At 37.4% G+C, this 18,805-nt stretch overlaps 1 protein-coding gene across 1 annotated transcript in view; it reads right to left on the reverse strand.

Annotated features, from left to right (window-relative positions):
- DNAH1 (dynein axonemal heavy chain 1) overlaps positions 1–13,949 on the reverse strand; it is a 184,024-nt gene extending 170,075 nt beyond the window's left edge. The window contains exon 1 of the mRNA XM_034439656.3: positions 13,889–13,949. The gene's annotated coding sequence lies outside the window, so the exon portion shown is untranslated. The remainder of the gene's footprint in view (positions 1–13,888) is intronic.
- Between the last annotated feature and the right edge of the window lie 4,856 nt (positions 13,950–18,805).

The following is an 18,805-nucleotide window of genomic DNA, read 5'->3' on the forward strand; positions in this document are numbered from 1 at the left end:
TTGAGACGACAAAAGGTTTCAAGTAGTGGAGAACAGAAAAGAGTTGCTCTTGGTCCTATGAATTCTATTAAAGGTTGAAATAAACCCTTCCATCTCCAATTGGATGTTTTAGCAAACACATATAAATCTGATTCATTGGTGATGACACTCTTGCCTTATTTTATGCTTTAAATGTACATCTCATCTTATGCATATGTTTATATTCAGAACAAACTATCCTAAAGTGACATCCGCAGTAAGAAAAGAAACAAAAAGAAATAATGGGTTGTTGACTCTGTACTGAACTCTGCACTGAACGGAAACAATATATGCCATTCAAGGCCAGCTGTATGGGAGAAGCCAGAAAAAAACTTATGAACTTGAATGTTTTGCTGCTGTGCATCTGATACAATCCCTGGCACTTCACTGAAATTCTATCAGATTATAAAAATCTATTCATCAGTTAAAACAAATTCCTGCTCGGTATCCTGATAAAATCTGCCCATTTGTCAGATGCATAGGAGGAACCACCCCTGCTTGTTTTTTACAACTGTAAATTCATTTGGCAGTGACTTGGAGCAGACATAATAGAGATAGGACAGAATGGGAAACAGAAATTGTATACAGGTTAAGTTTTTTCCAGTCATGGACTGGTGAGTAATAATCTCTCTCAACAGTGGGGAATCATTTTAAGACTAGTTGTTCCCCCCACTTTCTATAGAATGGATGAACAGCTAATTGTTTGTTCTTTCTTGTTATCAAAGGGTATAAGATGCTGAGCTTTCAGCCAGTTAATGGGTTGTTATTGTATTAAACATTCGTTTTGGATCTCTATAAAATTTCTTTGTTATGCTTCTAAAATTCTAGGGCAGTGTTTCCTTCTTCAAAGGAACAAAGTTTTGAATTTGCCAACTAGCTCTCTTACTTTAAGAAAAGGAAGCGAAAGAAAAATTCTCTTTTCCCTGTCAGCAACTGGGGTGAAAATAGATTATACCACACAGATTTTCTCTATTCCCAAAGGATTTGAAACATACTTCATAGATCCAGAAACCAAAATATAGGAATCTATAAAACACTAAACAAGATACAGATGTTTTATACTCAATCTAATATTGCGATGTCTTGTTTGATTCTTTCATTCCCCTAGAATTAAACCTACAATAATGTGGGAGAAGAGCAAAGTTTTAAAATAATAAGTCATTGTTTTTCAAACACAAATGCCTGGATAATTTTTACACTCTTGAAAAACATTTTCATGCAATATTACTGACCTTATTAATTAATAATCAAGAGAAAAATATATTGCTGAAATAAATGAACAAATATCTCAAAGGTGCTGTTTTCAAAAGACAACTAGATTGTTTTTTTCCCTTGAGAAAGAAAACGCCTCACTTCTCATCCAAGAAGCTTCAACAGTTCTAATGGTGGGGAAATGAAAAGATAATACTGACAGTTGAGACTTGGGGGTGGGTGGATGGGAATGGAAGAACGGGTTCTGATAGGATAGCGCGGGATGTAAGGATGTATAGAAATAGAATCCTTCTTTCACACACACACGCCATTCTATCAGAACCCATCCAGCTGGATTTTTATCCAGCTATCGATAAGTCCTGGGATAGCCAGATATTATTGTTTGATGTGGTGAAGTTATCATTGCAGGATGTAAGCTGTTCAAACTAAAGCTGCCTTTTGCAAGTGACTGATGATTATTACATTTTATGTTCATATTATTTCCCTCAGTTGGCAAAACATCTAAATACACCACAAACCTCCCACAAAACTAACAAAAGAATCTTTAAACTTAAAGAAAAAAAAAAGGAAAAGATTAGTTACAAAAGCTCCCCCTAACAAACTAAAGAAAATTATATATTATCAATATATAATTATATATTATCAATAGTCCATGGTTTATTAAATATCATACACTACTATGTAATGATCAATAACAAATATTATAAAATATCACAAAATCTGATATCCTAACTAATACCCCACACTAGCTCATCTATCCTATTGCTGAGTGCATTATCAAGATATACCACCAGCTCCACAACATCTTAAAAATACATGTTCTGGATATACACAGAATATTCTATATTAGGATTGTTGAATAATACTAAGAGAAAATGAAATGTGGAAATGCTGATACAACATAAGCCTCAGTATGTGCTGAGAAGACTAACTACAATGTGAGTTTCTTACTCAAAGCCAGAATTCACACTGGAAACATTAAACTTCACCATGGTATATTCTTCTTACTCGTTGGCACAAGCTTTTGATCTATTGGTTTTTCTTTGATGTAATATTTCAACTAAGTATAAAAACTATAAATTGTTTAATGAGGTTCAAAGTGACTCAATCGTTAGCTCAAGGAAAGAAAAAAATACTTTTAAATTCAGTTGTAACTAAAAAGGTTAAAGGACAGTAGCAAATTACTGTTTTTGTTTGCTAATGCATCCTTAATGCATCCTTTGCTTATCTCAGGAATAAGCAAAATGTGTCTGATTTTAGAAAAGTGCCTTGAAGTTCAAATCCTGCAAAACACAGCACATTGTTTTTTGTACACCTTTTCCAAAATCGTGCCTTAAACATACAGTTGAAAGATTTTACAGATTTTATTTATATATATGTATGATATACAATGCTGATTATACTTGTTTTGGACTCTCCTTTTCACATCAGTTTCAAAATGATTTTAAGTGCTCCTACTACCACTAGTAGTGGTAAAGTATATGGAAAGTATCAAAAAGAGTTTGAGCTGGTTTTGAATTTGATCATCTCCTTTTAGTTTTCAAAGATGGAAGATACAGCCATGATGGGTATGGATTGTAGGACGTGATGTCTAAAAAAACTGGATGGAGCAACAAGACCCAAGTTGTTATAAGGCTTACTGTTGCAATCTCTTGGACGCTTCTCTGCTTTACCATTGTGTTGTTTAAAAATTTTTGAGCACTATAACAATGTTGTGATACAGGATTATGGCATTTAATTTAAGGCTAGATTTATAGAGGGCATAGGGAATATCCTTGAAGGATGAGAGGAAGAGCCACTACTAGGCAACAGCCAGATAAGTGGCGTGTAAACCTCTTCCAAGAAATTAATTTGAAAAAACATCTCAAACAAGCCCCCAATTCACATGAAGATAATGTGTGTGGGGCGGGGGTGGAGGGAAGGAGACACATTCAGCCTTGCAAGACTCTATTAGTATAGTCCAGGCCTAAATGGCATTTGTTTTTTTAGTCTGGTCTATCTTGTGGGGTTAACAAGATTGCTCCTGTTCTTTGCTGATCAGTTAAGGTTAGAGAAGCTGCTAGTGTGGTTATTTGCAAATGATTCAGGAGCATTTGTGTTAGAATAAACCTATAAACTAAAAATGGGCATAAATGTTTTGTTTTGCATACATGAATGAATGTTTTAAAAGTGCACTTTTATGCCTGTTTACCTTTAGTCTTTTAGACAATATTAGACATTTCAGAGGATTGTGTGGCAGACCAGAAGAGAAAAGACTTGGGAAAAGTGTACAAAGATAGACTGAAAGGAAAAGCATATCTAAAACAATTATGTAATCAAGAGTCTGACTAAAGAACCTATTAAGAAAGCAACAACAATTGTTAAGTAAGATCCTGGAATATGATATAAGCATGGCTAGCTTTATTTTCTTCATCCTTTTTAATATTTATTTATTTATTGGATTTTGAGGCAACTTGAATCCAAAAAAAACTCTGGAGACTTATGTTATTTAAAAGAATACATAATTTAAAAAGAAACATGACTGACTAAGTCACTAAAAACATCCAGATGACATAAACACGCGGATGGACATTTTTACATGTTTGTAAAAGCATGCTTGCTATCAAGCTTAACAAGGAGGATGCTCTTTGACTGCACTGCTTGGGAGCTCTACTGGTTTCTTTTTCAAACTTACCAGGAGAAAACTTACCAGCATACCTTTTTCCATAAGCAAAAAGTACTTTGGATAAATACTACCCTCTTTGCATAAGCATTGTGTTGGAACAATTAAAAGCTGGACATCGCCTATAGGCTTCTAAAGTTTCTGTAGATGCATATGGCAATGCATTTAGGGAATCAGCTAAGGCACTAAGCAGCAGATACAGTATGATTTAATATCGAGAAGTGAGAAAATACATTTACAAAAAACAGACACATATTTGCAATAGATTTGACACATATAATGCAGCAGTTACCATGAGAAATTATATGAAAGTACTCAAGAAGAAAGTCCCCTAATGGCTGCAATGACAGCATTTCTATAGAGATTTAATTATTTATGTTCATCAGCAAAAAGTGGTGACAGGGCTAATAAAAAGAAGTTAAAAGATCGCTAGAGCCACAATGTTTCAGGATTCAAATCAGTCACAAGCAGAAATATTTTTACTGCTATAGATCATTGCAACATTACAAAGCCAGTTTGATCTAGTGGTTAGGGCACCAGACTAGAAGCTGGGAGACCATGAGTTCTAGTCCCACCTTAGCCATGAAAGCCAGCTGGGTGACCTTGGGCCAGTCACTCTCTCAGCTCAATTCACCTCACAGTGTTTTGTTGTCATGAGAAAAATAAGAGGAGGAAGGAGTATTAAGTATGCCTTGTTTATGGTAGGAAAATAAATAAATAAATAATCAAATGAACACTACCTATTTATATTTCAAAAAATGGATTAAAATTGTAAGAAGAATTGTTATAAGATGAGGATGCAACTCATACAGAACATGAACAACCATATAAAGGAGAAAAGTCTGTAGGGGATAAAAAGACAACAGAAAGTGAAGATAATGAGTTCATGTTCTGGATTCCAAAGAGAAAGAAACTGCGTTCATGGATGCTAACTAGACATTCTGGGACTAGACAAAACTTTACAACAAAGTATATTAAATTCACCAAAGAAAGAAAAAAATATATCTGGAAAAGAACTAGATGTAGTAAACTACTATATATACCCTAGCCAACAGATCTCAATGGAAGGTGATACAATAAAGGAAATTGATCGGTGTGTTAAATGTGGTTGGCAGGCATTCGGCAAACTAAGCACAATTTTCAAGAACAACTTCCCCCTATTCTTGAAAAGTTTTCAATCAGTGTGTTACCTACTCTTATATATGCTGGCGAAACATGGATACTAACCTCACAATCAATAAAAAAAAAAAGCTACAAGTGGTGCAAAGAGCCATGGAAAGATACATGCTTGGCATTACAAGACAAGATAGGAAGACCTGCACATGGATTAGAGAACAAATGAAAATATAGGATATCATCAAAAGAGTAAAAGAAATGAATTGGAAATGGGATGGTCACATACCAAGAACTGATTGCAGGTGGACGAAGGCAGTCATAGAATGGATCCCACTTCATAAAAAGCGCCCACAACTAAAATAAGGTGGATCAACGATGACATCAGCAAATATTGTAGGCCCAACTGGCAAAAGAAAGCTGAGGACCATATTGACTGGAAACAAGTGAAAGAGGCCTTCATCTTCCAGTGGATAGACAATGGCTAGAATGACGGTAGTGGTGGTGGTGATGATGATATTATTGAATTTGCAAGCAGAGTTAAGTTGTTGCCAACATTTATTTTAAATTTTGCCTATGGTCAGCCTCACCCACCTACAACATATATGTCTGAATTACTCCACAAATTCATTTGGAATTGTGGTTGATTATTTTGTATTTCTTATCCAAGGAGATCTATATCTTCAATAGATACTTGACTGAAAATTACTTTTACTTATCATGTTCTTAAGAAAAGAGATCATGTGAACCCTATTATGAATGCCACTAATTATTCTCAAAATCAACTGAGTCAATTGGTATACAACTTCTTGTTTAAAGGACATGAATACATTACTGAATATTCAATGCTTAAAGTGCTTGAATATACTGTGCCTTTCATACAGATCTTCAGACATACAGCTATACGGTATGGTAGAAGCTATAAATGCTGAATTAAGCAAAATGTTGAATAGTGGTATTTCAAAAATAGAACACAAAGATACAAGTTAGATATTGAACATGTTGATTGTACCAACAAATTGAATAGCATACACATTTATTTTCCCTTCTTATTTTATTTTATTTATTTTAATTTGATTTATATGCCGCCCTTCTCCGGAGACTCAGGGCGGCTTATAATGTGTTAAGCAATAGCCTTCATCCTTTTGTATATTTATACAAAGTCAGCTTATTGCCCCCACAAACTGGGTCCTCAATTTACCTACCTTAGAAAGGATGGAAGGCTGAGTCGACCTTGAGCCTGGTGAGATTCGAACTTACAGTAATTGCAGACAGCTGGTGTTAATCACAATGCTTTTAGTCTGCTGAGCCACCAGGCCCTGACCCCCAGCGAACCCCCAGCAGCCCACCCGAGTATTACTCTTTCTCTTCATTTTGTTCTTTACAACGTTGCAAATTTGCTTCATCCCAATATTGTCCTTTTGTTGTAAAATAACAGCAGTATTCTTATTATTAGTGCATGACTGAAATTAAATCCACAATGTAAAATTATATTACAATTTTCATTGCTTGCTCAATTGTGTTAATCTGTCAATTTCCAGGTTATTTATTGATTGATTGATTGATTGATTGATTGATTGATTGGAGTCTGTTCTTAAACTGTTTGGCAATGAATGGATATAGACCAGTCAGATGTTTTAACCTAAAACCATGCAGTTCATTTTTATCTAATGCTGACTAATCCTTGATCTTCTTTGCCCTTTTCTCCACCATTTCTGCTCTTATTACAAGTTCTTTCATTTCAGCTTTTTTTATTATCCACCTCCTTTATCTAAGCTGCATTTTTGTTGTATTTTTTCGGGTTGTCCCATAACTGGTCCCAGAACTGCACTTTGTCAAGTGTTACAGTCTCTCCACTGATGGATTGGTAGAAACATTTATGATTTGACTGGAATTGGAGATTCTACCTATAGTGTGCAATTTGAGCTTCGTATCTGCTGATCTTCTTGATTATAGCTGTTACTTGCTGCTTCCAGTGCTTCCTTGATTTTCCTTGTTCTAGGTGATTATTCTTGATCGGGTATTTTTTTGGTTTTTTATTCTTCAGTTTTTCTTTCATCTGTTCTAATTGCTTGCATCTGATCTTAGAATGCTCATCAGTGGTGGGATTCAAAAATTTTTACTACCCGTTCTGTGGGCGTGGCTTGGTGGGTGTGGCTTGGTGGGTGTGGCAGGGGAAGGATACTGTAAAATCTCCATTCCCTCCTCACTCCAGGGGAAGGTTACTGCAAGAATAGATGGGGGCAGGGCCAGTCAGAGATGGTATTTACCGGTTCTCCGAACTACTCAAAATTTCCGCTACCAGTTCTCCAGAACTGGTCAGAACCTACTGAATACCACCTCTGATGCTCATGTTATTTTTCAATCAGATCTTCCATTTTGGCCTGTTTTCTCATTTGCTGATTTTGTGTCTAGTTATAACTGCAGCCGTGCTATACATTAGTTGGTTTGTTTCTTGTAGTGAGCTAGTGCTTATATTTCATATTACAGTATTGACATCCTTTAATACTTGGACTAGCCCTGGTGACGCAGTGGTTAAAATGCAGTACTGCAGGCTACTTCTGCTGACTGCTGGCTGCAGTTTTGCAGTTCGATTCTCACCGGGTTGACTCAGTCTTCCATCATTCCGAGGTTGGTAAAATGAGAACCCATATTGTTGGGGGCAATATTATGCTGACTCTGTAAACTGCTTAGAGAGGGCTGTAAAGCACCGTGAAGCTGTATATAAGTCTAAGTGTTATTGCTATTGCTACTTGTTGTTTCTTTGGAACAAGCTTCAATGAAGGCAATCTTATTCTGGTGTTTTTGTGCTGTTCTAGATGCTCAGTTATTCTCTGTTTCAATTCCTATTGTTGTTGGGTTTTTTTTTGTTAGAAGGCTTTGTTCTTTCTGTGGAGAAGGCAGAGGAGGGGGTGTCTGGTTTGGGAATGAAAATAATTCAATAGCTATGCTGCTTCTTCTATTGCGGACTCCCCCTGGCTTGCCTCTACTGTCTGAGCTATTCTGGCAAAGCTTCCGATTTCTTTGCCCTGTGGGGTAGATCTTTGCAGTTCCTCGAATTCTGCTTCTGTGAATACTTTAATCTGTATTACAAATTGATGTTGCTCTGCTAGCTTCTGTTCTGTTATTTCTGATTCTGGTTGTTGCTCTTTCCAGAACTGATGCATTCTTTCCCTCTTATCCTCTTCTTGTTGGACTTGTAATTTATAATAATTTGTAATTTGATTTGTAATAACAGATCACTATTTCATTGTTGTCTTTGTATATTTGAAACAGGTAAAACAACTTTTCTTCCAGTAGTTCTGCAACTGCTAGCCCTCTTTGCACAGTCAACAGTCCTGTGTCCTTGTAGCCCATTTATTAGTAGATGTCCAGGAACTCCAACACCTTGCAAAGTTCTTGTTGATCTGGGCAACAAACAATCTAGAATGGGTTTTCATAAATTATATTTCACTATATTGTTTATGGGAGAGGCAGTCTTCATTTAGTGCCTCTTCATTTAGTGCCACATGCCCACTGTGGTTGAGCCTCTGGCATAACTCTCATTCTTCTAGGAACTGGCAAGCCCCTTTATTTTTTTGTTGTTATATTATTATTATATTTGTAATTAATTATATTAATTAATTATAAATATAATTATTATAGCTGCCTTGTATTAATCTGGGGAGGGGCAGTAAACAAAGCTGTACCAAGAGATAACATTTTGTCATTCTATGCAAGGTGCATCAGATTTGCTAACATAGAGGCACCAGATGTTTTGGCAAATAGAATTGCCACCAGAATTTCCCCATTTGAAAAAGCACCACAGATATTATAGGCTTGATCAAGTCCTGTTTAAACTCTCAAATGATGTAAACTAAATAAAACAAATATCATTTTGGTTTTGAAGAGATTGTTGGCATGTTATCTCAGCTGAGGAAATTAAACCTGATTCAAAGAAGGCAGAAGCTATTCTGCAAGCTCAACTCTTGAAAATCTGGATTTGCTGGTTCTTTTCTAGCTACTGTAACTATTGTATGACAGTTATTCTTAATTATGCAGACCCATTCTGACTGCTGATTAAAAAGGGAACCACTTGGCACTGATCTGCAGCAGCTGACTCTGCATTTCACTGAAAAATTAGACCATTAAACAACCTTGTCTGGTTTATTATAATCTCAATATACCAACTTTTGTGGTGACTGATGGCAGTCATTTGGAACTTGCTTCTATTTTGCTCTAGACTCAGGAAGATGGATCAAAGATGCCTTTTGTATATGCCAACTGCATACTTTCTTCCATAGAGCAGAGGATTTTATGGATCAAGCGCCAAGCTTTGGTCTATAGAAGATTTTAATTATCTGTAGAGACATCAATTTGTGCTATTAATAGAACACAACTTCTATGTACACATGCTTTAATCCTACTAAACTAAACCATCATTTTACCACCTTGCAGACAATATATTATTTAAATATCGCAGCGTACAATTTTTGTTGTTCAGTGCATTTCAGGAAAAATGATCTCTGATTGCTTATTGTGTCTTAAATTACCTGAATCAGGATCAAATATATTAATGGAACAGTAGATTCATCAAATGCTCAAGGAGCCCCTCTATCTGATTTCCAAATTTGGACTTTGTTTTAGAGCCAATGAAGATTTAGATCCTAATCCTGATGCAACTACTCAGTCTCTCTCACATTATGGTGGCTAGAAAAAAGACTGTTCAATTGTAGTGTCCTAATTATGAAATTCTCTCCTTGGGAAGATTGTTTCTACCCTGTGTTGCTTAAACAAAAATTAAAAACATGTTACTTAAGATAAGCATCCACAAGGTAAACAACTTTTCTAGAACCAGACTACCTTGTAGGCTGTTTTTTCAAATTGTTCTTATTTGCTTGTTTTTACTGGAGATTGTTTCACTTCCTTTTTGTACACCACTCTTCATGAGAAAAGTAGTAATGAAATATGTATGCATGTATGGGGAGAAACTCCAAAAATCTTCATTTTTTAATATTTTTTTAAGGCTTGGAGAAAGAAAACAAGCAAGTTATTTGAAAGGAGCATGATAGAGCCTTTGCTCTATCTTTCATTTTCCCTCCAATGTTTCATTTTTAAACTACATGCCTTTTGCTTTTTTTAAATGCCGGAGGGCAAGAGAGTGAGGGCAGATTATATGACAAAAGTTCCCAATACCATTTTTTTTTTAAAAAAAATGTTTTTCAGATCTGTTTTTGCATTTCTGAAGTTAGTTACATAAGTTTTAGTTTGCCTTTGTTTTGTGCAATGGCTGAAAATATAGGCTGGAAAAAAAATTAAGCTGCTATGAAGGTCTGCCCTCGTCAACTTTCTGCCTTATATTTACAATCTTGAAATTTCTTACTTTATTTTGTTCTTTGGCAATAGCTTATTGCCAGAGTTCAAACGAGTGTTTTTGTGTTTTGAGGTCACCTTCTATCTTCCTTTTGTCTTTGTCTTTATGAATTTATTTATCAAATTTCTAAGGCCACCAGACTCCATAACAACTGTAAGTGGTATATAACATTAAAATCAGTTCAGAACAAAATAACAAGTAAAGAGGTACAATAAATGTTCAGAAATATCAATAAAATAACCTAGACATAAATATTCCCAACAGAGGCCTACCACATACCCAGGAAGAATTGGTTTTTAAGGCCTGTTTATGAAAGCCAGGGTAGGGGCCATACAAATCTCTGGTGAATGCTCTTCAGCTGCTATGACAGTAAAGGCCTATTTCTTCAGTCCCATAAAATGACACTATGTAATTGATGAGAATCAATTACATATTCCTGATGGGAACTATCACACAGGAGAGGCATAAGCTGTAAGAGACAATACCTCATAGTGACAAATCCTATATAGATAGTCCTCATTTGATGAACCTAATTGGGACCAGAATTTCCATTGCTAAGCAAAGTGGCCATTAGATGAAACGTCACTTAACTGGGGAGTCTCCAGAAAATGGCATTTTTCTCCTGCCAACGAATAGCTGACTTTGCTGCCAAAGTCAGTTTTGAACAGGACTTGGAATAACTCATGATGATCCTCAGATGTCTGTGTACTTGCCTGGGAAGAGAATCCAGTGGATCACAATTCTCAGTAAGTAATATCAGTATTCAACAGGATGGACAATCTACAGTATATTTAACTTTATTACTTTGTTTTCAATGCATATTTTTCTGGTTTTATGTTTTATATTTGTCTTTTTTCCCCTCTCTTTTTTTCTTTCTTTTCTTTTCTTTTTTGGAGTTTGTATTTTAACTTTGAAAATAAAATAAAAATTGTATTAAAAGAAAAAAAATCATATAACTGCACTGCTTTTCTGATAGTCCTAATTGAGGTTGTTTGATTATTACCTTACTGTTATTAGGTGAGGACCTCAAGCTTCTCCTGTTCTGAAACTCTCACTTCCACTTCAACTCTTCCCACCTATCTCCCCACCCCATCTCTGCCGCTTTTTGCAATCCACCATTGCTGCCCCCTCATTGCTCCCAGCTGACTTTTACCATTTTCTTCCTTCTGCTACTGAGGCACACCTGGCCTCATCAGTTGATGGCCCTTTGTAAGATCTTTACATAGCTTCATGGAGGCCTTACAAAGGGTCAGCTGCTGCCACAGCACAGCAGGAATAAGACTGCAAAGGTCACTTGGGTATGGTGGGAGACGTCAGAGATAGGCAGCAGAATGTAGGGTGCCCAAAAAGGCAGAAATGTTGGGATAGGCAGGTGGGGACACTCAAAATGTACCCTGTGGTCATAAACATAGGCAGGCTGCCAAGCACCCAATTTTAATTTTAATTGCTGCAATGGCCATAACTCTGGAAGGTTAACTATAACTACCATTTATTCAGCACCAACATAACTTTGAACAGTGGTTGAACAAATGGCTGATAAGCAAGGATTATCTATACTATGAAGATATTAACCAGCTGTACTGGTGTGTAGGAAAAGCTTTGACGGGAGGAAGAGCCACAGACTAGACAACTGTCACACATGATATGTCAGCCCACAGAAACAGAGCGGACATAGGAAGTATTTCAGATGGGACCATCCTTAGTTTTCTGGAGAGTAAAAGTAAGTAGAAGAGAAATACTTGAAGACATGCAAAATGTTAGTCCTTTGAGGTAGTCCAGACAAGAAGCACAAATCATGAGTACTAACTCTTTTATTATGTTACATAAACAGAGTCTTGCAAGTCTAAAAGTCTGTGGCTCTTCCTTTTATCTTCTAAGGTCATCCCCACATACTACTATATCCAGAAACCAACTGGAAAACAGTGCAGCTCACAAAATAAAGATGTTCCATGAGTATATTGTGACATGTCCATAATTGCCCATCTGCTGATAAGCAGCAGCTTTGGACCAATTTTCAAGGAAAGCCCCATGTGCAGTATAGGCAACAGTCTGTGCACAAAATTACCAACAAGTGACTATTTGAAAAACCTCTTGAAATGAATCTATACAAAGGTTTTCCTGGGCTCCAGATTTAGAAGTTACTTCCTTCTCGAAAGACAGTGATATAATGCCCCAAACCACACTGGGCCAATACTTTCTGAATATTTTCTTCTGACTAGAACTGACAGAAACAGTTGTGATCCTAGGCTCTTGCCAACCATATGTTGATTTGGCCCTACTCTGCCTTGGACTCCATCTATGAGGCACTACTTGCCAGATCCTTCCTTTAACTTGGCTTGATTTGTGACTGAATAAATCCTCACACAATAGCAGTTTCAATAAGGAGCATCTTTCCTGCGTGGGCTCTCACTTTAGCTTGTACTGAATAATACCGATTCTGCAAAATGGCTCACAACATATTGGACCACAATGTATTTGCCTTGTTTGTGGCTTAGTGTCTTGAAGGCACTAGCCTAAATGGTTTTTAAATTGGGATTTTAAATTTTATGGATTTGGGGGTTTTAAATTGGGAAGCTAGTGATTTAATTCTTTTTAATTATCTTAACTTTTGTATTTGTATGTTTTTTAATTTTGGCTGTTCACCGCCCTGAGTCCCTTCTGGGAGAAGGGCGGTATACAAATTAAATAAATAAATAAATAAATAAATAAGGAACCAGGTCCTTGTGCTCTGCGAACTATACTTTAGCACGTGATGGAGACCCAACCCACGGTGCATTATTCAGCAAGCCATCATGTACTTATTTATTTACTGCAGGCACATACAGGTAGCCCTCGACTTACCACCACACTGAGCCCAAAGTTTCTGTTGCTAAGCGAGACATTTGTTAAGTGAGTTTTGCCCCATTTTGAGACCTCACCGTGGTTAAGTGAATGACTGCAATTGTTGAGTTAGTAACACAGTTTGTTGAGTGAATTTGGCTTCCCCCTTGACTTTGCTTGTCAGAAAGGGGATTCCCGTGACCTCAGGACACGGCAAACTGCCATAAGTAGGAGTCAGTTGCCAAGCATCCCAATTTTCGATCACGTGAGCATGGGGTTGTAAGTGTGAAAAACGGCCACGTGCCGCTTTTTTTTCCACCAGTGCCGCTGTAACTTCAAACGGTCACTAAACGGACTGTCGTTAAGTCGAGGACTATCTGTATTGCCCGACCGCTCAACTCTGTTCGCTCTCGGCTCCGTGACCCAGAGAAACCACAGCCCCGAGAGAGCCTTTAAAGCGGTCTGGCCCGCTTTCCGCTCTGCCCTCCAGAGAGGCTGACCCATCCCACAGCCCCACTTCGAGGCACCCCGCTACGTCGTCCATCCAGACTGGCCAGGCTGCCCCCATAGACCGGCTGGGTGGCCGATATCGGAAGGCTTGTCCTAAGGCTTTCGGACGGAGCCCTCACAGCAGCCGAGCCCCACCGCCAGAAACGACGCAACTCCCACCCCGCCGCCTTCCCAGCGCCACCAGTCCCGTCGATACCCACCGAGCCTGCAGGCTTCCCTTCCTAAGCCGGCCCAACCGCTCGGTCTCCAAGCTCCAAGGACGCCCGCGAGGGTTGCTAGGGGGGGCTAAACCATTCCAAGTTTCAGGCTTGGAAAGGCGGCGCTCCTCTTTTCCGTAGTAAAAGTCATAATCCCCGCTCCTTTCCTAGCCCGACTCTAATTCTCAGTGACTTTACTCTGCGAATTTAATTCTCTTTAACCACTTGCACTCTTTCCTCCGACGACCGTTCCCCCCCCTCACCCCCCCGCGGCCAAGAAATTGGTTGCTTCTTAATAAAAGTGACGCGCGCTGGCGATGGGCAGGCCGGAGTTTCGAACTCAGCAGCACTTTTTCATGTGGCTGTTAATAAAAGTAGGATCGCCAACTTGATCATCAACGTCCGATGACAGATATGGCACAACAAGAAGAAGATATGTAAAATATATCTTGAGAAATGCTGGACAACAAGAAATATAAATTGGAATTAATTTTTTTAGCAGAAGCATCAGCAATTTCAGATACGATATTACTTTGATGATTGGAAATGAGAAAAACTTGTTGAAACTAAAGAGTGTTCAAAACCAGTTCTGTTCAGTATGTATATATGTTCAATATGTATATACACTATATAAAATCTCAACAGGCAATACCAGCATAACTGAAACAGTTGGAGAATAGGTAATAAGAAACTTGGACTAGATGACCTCCAAGGTCCCTTCCAATGCTGTTACTGTTAATCTTCCAAGGTTCAGAGTGGGGACTGTAGTCACATGAATTAGCAAGATTTGCTACTTAGGGCAAAAACAATGAGAAATCTCAGCAATATATTAAAGTGCAGAGACATTGAGGTGACATATTGCAACACATATAACATATAACAACTTGGTTTTCCAAGGCCATGAAAACTGGATTAACAGATTTTTTAAAAAAAAACCCACAAAAAACAGCCTGATACTTTTAATTGTGTTCAGAATACATTGAAATGAAAGAACAAATAATTCAATATTGGATGAAGCAAAAGCAGACTGCTTGTTGAAAACGTGACTAAAAAGCTAAAGCTGCAGTTTTTTGGACATATAATGCAAAGGCACAAGTCACTGTAGAAGACCCTGATGCCTAGAAAAATCAAAGGCAATAAAAAAAGACAAAGTGGCTAGTGACTCTGAGTGTTGACACAAACATAAGCTTACAGAAGCAGTTATTGACAGACTGTCTTTGCAAAATGATGTCCATTGTGTCATGAAGAATTGGAAGTGACTGACTGAATAACAGCAACAAAAACAGCTGAAACTTCTTCCACACGGTGTGGAGATATCTATAAGGCCTTTGGCAAGCACAGTTACAAAAAAAAATAATGGGATTAGATAACACAGATGCTAATTTAGGTGGTGCTGGTAAACTAAAAACATTTTCTGCAACATGAAAGAAGCAATTCCCCCAAAATTATTTAAATGAAACATAGCCCACTTTGTCCACAATGAAGTGCAAGCTGCTAATGAAGAACTGTCTTCACACAGAGTCCTTTGTTATCAAAGTTTACAAGTACTCCAGTATTTACTGTATCAGAATCACACAGTTAAATAAACACTGGAATACAATCGATCTGGAATATCAGCAGTTTTCTTTTATCAAGTAAAACTTGGTTAATTTTTCCGATGCCTGCAGGGGACAGGAGCTTTCAAGCTCTCAGATCTCACTTTTCTTTGAAGAATTTATCTCAGTAGCATTTCTTCGATTCTTTGATGACTTTTTAGTAAAATCAGATTTGATTTCTGCGCAGGCACAATACAATTATGTATAACCCAAGCGATGGACAGGAACTGAGAGACCTAAAACATTGGAAATGGCTTCTTTGCTGTCTTTTTACTGCAATGGAGATAACAATGGAATGTCTCTGTTTTCCATTAACTACTGCAAGGCTAAGCATATATTCTCAGTGTAAATTTCTTCAACTAATTTCACAGAAAAAGTTACATAAAAGGGATTCTTTCTTGCTACAGATTTTAAGACTACTACATAGTATAGACACAGCAGGAGCTCCAAGAAATTATGCACAAAAGACCTATGTTTTTAACAAATGAAACTGATTTGCCAATTTCTTTGTAGATAATTAAAGAAGTGCAATAATAACAAATACCTTCATCTTCTACCAAACACCCCAAAAGGAACAAAGCATGATGACACTTAAGAAAATAATGAGGCCTCAATTCTACGTACATTTGCATGGGATTAAATCTCATTTCAATCAATGAGCCTTACTTTATTAAGTCAAAAGCCAAATTGACTTAAAATTAGTTTTATGTTCAGGTAGCTATGTACAAATGGAAAAGTATCTGTGTATAGTTAGAAGGTTATTTCCACAGTTACTACAGCATGAACTTTCACAAGAGAGAACCAATTTCATAGCAGGAACACTTTCATATAGCATTAGGTATATTTCAGACTAAAAAGAAAACCAAGGTCAGACAATAAAGTAAAAAAGAATGATCTGAATTAGCACCTACAAAATGTTACCCAGTGAAATAATGACATTTTGAATAAGTAGCATTGAGTAGAGAGTTGTAATTTAAAATTGCAATTTTATACCCAGTTGCCTGAATATAAATGCTGATAGGAAAAAATGGTGCCCACTTTTATATAAGCAAATATATTTATGGACATATTTGTGCTTTCTTTATGATTTAGGAGGTTGTGCAAGACCCAGTGCATGACTTTATTTCATATTTAGTCTCTAATTTAAAATTGTTTAAAATTTCTAAGAATGTTAGGTTTCCAACCTACACATAGCAATTGACTGTGGGCTATTAGATCTGATGGCAGGGCCAACTGGAAACCAAACCATGTGTGAATGGAGCCCCATTTATTTCAGATGGAAGTGGTAAAATACTGCAAGTAAGGATATGCACCACCATGTTCAAGAGATATCCATCAGGGTCAATAGATAGTGTCAAGAAAAGTATTTTTGGGAGGCAGAAAAGATGCTTCCTTCAGAGAATGGGGGTGTTGTTTAATAATAAAAAGGGAACACAAATATTAATTACCCTAAAATAAAATGCAAGAGACAATAAGGGATGCAAATAAACTCAATTTTTTCTTTTGGTGTAACATATAATTAGTTGAAACCAACTAATGGAAAATCTTACCGGTATGTCACAGTATTTGAAGTGATAGGTTTATTGGATAATTGGGAAATAAACATTAAAGGGAAAATGAGGTTTCAGAGAAGCTGAAGATATGGCATTTGTCTTCACTGTAGATGTAAAATGACTTTCCAGACCCGCATGGATATTTTCAGGGACTAATTTTGAGAAATAAAAACAAATAGTGACTCCTTCCTTTTATTACTTTTTAAAATGGTATGTACTTCCAGGCCTTCCCATCTGCTAAGCAATCCCTTGTTTTCTTTTTGTTTCCTTGAGTTCTCAGCAGACGTGGGAAGAATAAAAAAAGTAGCAAAATGGGTTGTGATTGATGGCAAGGGACCTCCAGGATTGCTAAATAAATACAGGTAGTCCTCAGGTTATGACCACAATTGAGCCCAAAATTTATTCTGCTAAATGAAACAATTGTCAAGTGAGTTTGCCCCATTTTACAACTTTTCTTAGCCCAAAAAATTTATATATCAAATTTAAATGTGCTTTATTAATAAATTCAGGTAGGGTTAGAATTTGGCTCTTCGATTCCAGCACCTTGAATCCCACCTGTGCACACAACTTCCTTCCTTCCTTCCTTCCTTCCTTCCTTCCTTCCTTCCTTCCTTCCTTCCTTCCTTCCTTCCTTCTTTCCTTCCTCCCTTCTTTCTTTCTGTCTTTCTTTCTTCTTCCTCCCCCTCTCTCCCTCCTTACTTCCTTTCTTTCTTCCTTTCTTTCTTTTTCTTCCTCCTTCCTCCCTCCCTCCCTCCCTCCCTCCGTCCCTCCTTTCTTTCTTTCTTTCTTTCTTTCTTTCTTTCTTTCTTTCTTTCTTATTTTACGACTTTTCTTCCCACAGTTGTTAAGTTAGTAACATGGTTGTTAAGTGAGTCTGGCTTCCCCATTGACTTTGCTTGTCAGAAGGTCGCAAAAGCGGATCACATGACCCCAGGACACTGCAGCCGTCAAAAATATAATCCAGTTGCCAAGCGTCTGAATTTTGATCATGTGACCACAGGGATGCTGCAACGGTCGTAAGTATGAAAAATGGTCATAAGTCACTTTTCAGAGCCGTTGTAACTTTGAACAGTCACTAAATGAACTGTTGTAAGTAGACACTGTACCTGTATCTTAGTTGGTGTTGGAGGAATCAGGCAGAGTTGAAGAAAGGCATCCTTTTCCCAAATTGCCTGGTAGCTCAGCAGACTAAAAGCATTGTGATTAATACCAGCTGTCTGCAATTACTGTAAGTTCAAATCTCCCCAGGCTCAAGGTTGACTCAGCCTTCCATCCTTTCTAAGGTAGGTAAATTGAGGACCCAGTTTGTGGGGGCAATAAGCTGACTTTGTATAAATATAGAAAAGTATGAAGGCTATTGCTTAATGCATTGTAAGCCTGAGTCTCCGGAGAAGGGCAGCATATAAATCAAATTAATAAAAAAAAATTGTTTCTAATGCAGAAGAAAGGAGGCCACACAAAGCAGGGAGGTCTGCTCCCAAGCACTAGCCCTGTTGGGAGGGAGAGGGAGAGCAATATTGCCCTGTGGGTTGCTCTTCTTCCCTGGAAAATTGTCTCTATTATTAACAAAGTATTGCCCAAGCATGATCTCTTTTTGGAAATGAATATGCTTTGAAATCTAAAGCGAGTCAGAAATCAAAGCAAAGTATTTTACTTGTCAATTTTCTTTACTTTTAAGACATTGTAGCATCCATCACATTTTTGATAATTTTAAAGGTGGGGGCAGCAACATGGCCACAAGAGGGCAGTGGAGATCACCCGATGAACCACAG

This window comes from Pantherophis guttatus, chromosome 2 (genome assembly GCF_059756535.1).
Source record: "Pantherophis guttatus breed Tessera chromosome 2, ASM5975653v1, whole genome shotgun sequence".
Classification (NCBI taxonomy): domain Eukaryota; kingdom Metazoa; phylum Chordata; class Lepidosauria; order Squamata; family Colubridae; genus Pantherophis; species Pantherophis guttatus.